The sequence below is a fragment of the Pteropus vampyrus genome, unplaced genomic scaffold (genome assembly GCF_000151845.1).
Source record: "Pteropus vampyrus isolate Shadow unplaced genomic scaffold, Pvam_2.0 Scaffold340, whole genome shotgun sequence".
NCBI lineage: Eukaryota > Metazoa > Chordata > Mammalia > Chiroptera > Pteropodidae > Pteropus > Pteropus vampyrus.
The window spans coordinates 2278328-2280857 of record NW_011889121.1 but is presented as its reverse complement, the minus strand read 5'-3'; the positions used below and the strand labels follow the sequence as shown (position 1 = coordinate 2280857).

Sequence of the window (2530 nt, the reverse complement as noted above, 5' to 3'; positions counted from 1 at the left end):
GTGGAAACAAATTTCTCATTTTCCTCCTAAATATAGTTTTTATTCCTAAATTAGGTGAGACTGTTTCTAGACAGACTTTTATCTTCAGTGTGAAGATGGGATTTCATGTGTGTCTTCTGCAAAAACACACACTGAGACTTTAAATGGAAAGAGTGATGTGACACAGTCCAGTAGGCACAAACCTTCCTTAAATGGAGTCATCCATGGATGAGATCCACAGAGGAAGTAGTATTGCCATGCATTTCATATAGAACCACTATGAAAGTATCATACATGAACTATTTCTCAGAAGGAGTGACCATTTTATTCCTTTCTCTTGCCTGAATGCTCTAGCTATGACCTCCAACACTATGTTGAATAATTGTGCTGATAGAAAACAGCCTTGTCTTGTTCTTGATCTTGGAAGGTTTTTAGTTTTTCACCATGAAGTATGATGTTAGCTGAGGTTATGTCATATATGACCTTTATTACGTTGAGGTACTTTCTCTCTATACCCATTGTATTAAATGTTTAAATCATAAATGGATGTTGTATCTTGTCAAAGGCCTATTCTGCATCTATTGATATGATCATATGATTTTTATTCTTTATTTTGTTAATATTGGTGTATTTCATTGATGGATTTACATATGTTGAACCATCCTCATGCCCCTAGAATGAAGCCCACTTGATCGTGATGTATAATCTTTTTAATGTATTGTTGTATTTGATTTGCCAGTATTTTGTTTAGAATCTTTGCATCTGTATTCATCAGAGATATTGGTCTGTAGTTGGTGTGTGTGTGTGTGTGTGTGTTATCCTTGCCAGGTTTTAGTATCAGGGTAATGTTGGCCTCATAAAATGAGTTAGGAAGTATTGTCTATTCTTCAATTTTTTGGAAGAGTTTGAGAAGGGCAGGTATTAAATCTTTGAATGTTTGGTAGAATTCACTAGTGATGCCATTGGGTCTTGGACTTCTTTTGTGAGGTTTTTGATGATTGTTTTAATTTCCTTACTGTTGATTGGTCTGTTTAGATTTTTTAGTTCTTTGCAATTCAGTCTAGGAAGGTTGCATATTTCTAAAACCTTGTCCATTTCTTCTAGGTAATTGAATTTGATGGCATATATTCTTTCATAGTATTGTTATATGATACTTTGTATTTTTTTGGTATCTGTTTTGACTTCCCATTCATTTCTGAAACTAGACTGCTATCTGTCATCATACATCAAAGTTAACTCAAAATGGATCAAAGACTTAAATATAAGACCTAAAACAATAAATTTCATATGTAAAACAGGTACTAAACTCATGGATCTTGGATTTAGAGAGGATTTTATGAATTTGACCTCAAAGATAAGAAGTAAAAGCAAAAGTAAATGAATGAGACTTTACCAAACTAAAAAGCTTCTGCACAGCAAAAGAAATCATTAATAAGACAAAGAAGTAACCATCTGAATGGGATAAGATATTTGTATGCAACATCTCCAATAAGGGGCTAATACCTAAATTATACAAAGAACTCATACAACTCAACAATAAAAAAAATGAACAATCCAATTAAAAAATGGGCAGACAACCTACACAGACATTTCTACCAAGAAGGCATGCAAATGACCAGCAGACATGAAAAGATGCTTAACTTCACTAGCTATTAGGGAAATGTGAATCAAAACTACAATGAGATGCCATCTTACATCTGAATAGCTATCATCAATAAAACAAATAGTAAGTATCGGAGATGTTGTGAAGAAAAAGGAACCCTTATACACTGCTGGTTGGGATGTAAATTGGTACAGCCACTATGGAAAACAGTATGGAGGTTCATCAAAAAATTAATAGTAGAATTGCCATATGACCCAGCAATTCCTCTTCTGGGTATCTACCCCAAAATTTTGAAAACATTTTTTCCATGAAGATATATGCACCCTAATGTTCATTGCAGCATTATTCATGGTGGCCAAGACATGGAAATGACTGGAGTGTCCTTCAGTACATGATTGGATAAAGAAGATGAGGTACATATATACAATGGAATATTACTCAGCCATAGGAAAACATGAAATACTGCCATTTGTGATGACATGGATGGATCTTGAGAATAAAATGCAAAATAAGTCAGACAGGAAAAGTTAAGAACCATGTGATTTCACTTATATGTGAGATATAAATCTGAAAGCAAGAAACAAGACAAAAATTCATAGACACAGACAACAATTTAGTGGTTAGTAGAGAGAAAGAGGGGCAGTAGATGAGGGTGAAGGGGAGTCAAATATATGGTGACAGAATGAAATTTAACTTTGGATGGTGAACACAATGCAATATACATATGACATATTGAATTGTGCAATTGAAACATAATTTTGTTAACCAATGTCACCTTAATAACTTTAATATTTTTTTTAAAAAAAAAGAGTGGCCAAATTTCAGAATAGGAAGCATGCTGTATATCTTGATACCTTATGAAACTTTATATTTTTATTTTTCCTTACTTTATAGAAAAATGGTAGAACACTTTTATCAGATAGATTATAGATTGTACTTCAAAAGATA

General features: G+C 33.0%; 1 long non-coding RNA gene across 1 annotated transcript in view; it reads left to right on the top strand.

Annotated features, from left to right (window-relative positions):
- Nucleotides 1-1517, top strand: part of LOC105304411 — a 19149-nt gene extending 17632 nt beyond the window's left edge. Inside the window, exon 3 of the long non-coding RNA XR_896995.2 lies at nt 1425-1517. This is a non-coding gene — a long non-coding RNA (uncharacterized LOC105304411). The remainder of the gene's footprint in view (nt 1-1424) is intronic.
- Nucleotides 1518-2530: the final 1013 nt, after the last annotated feature.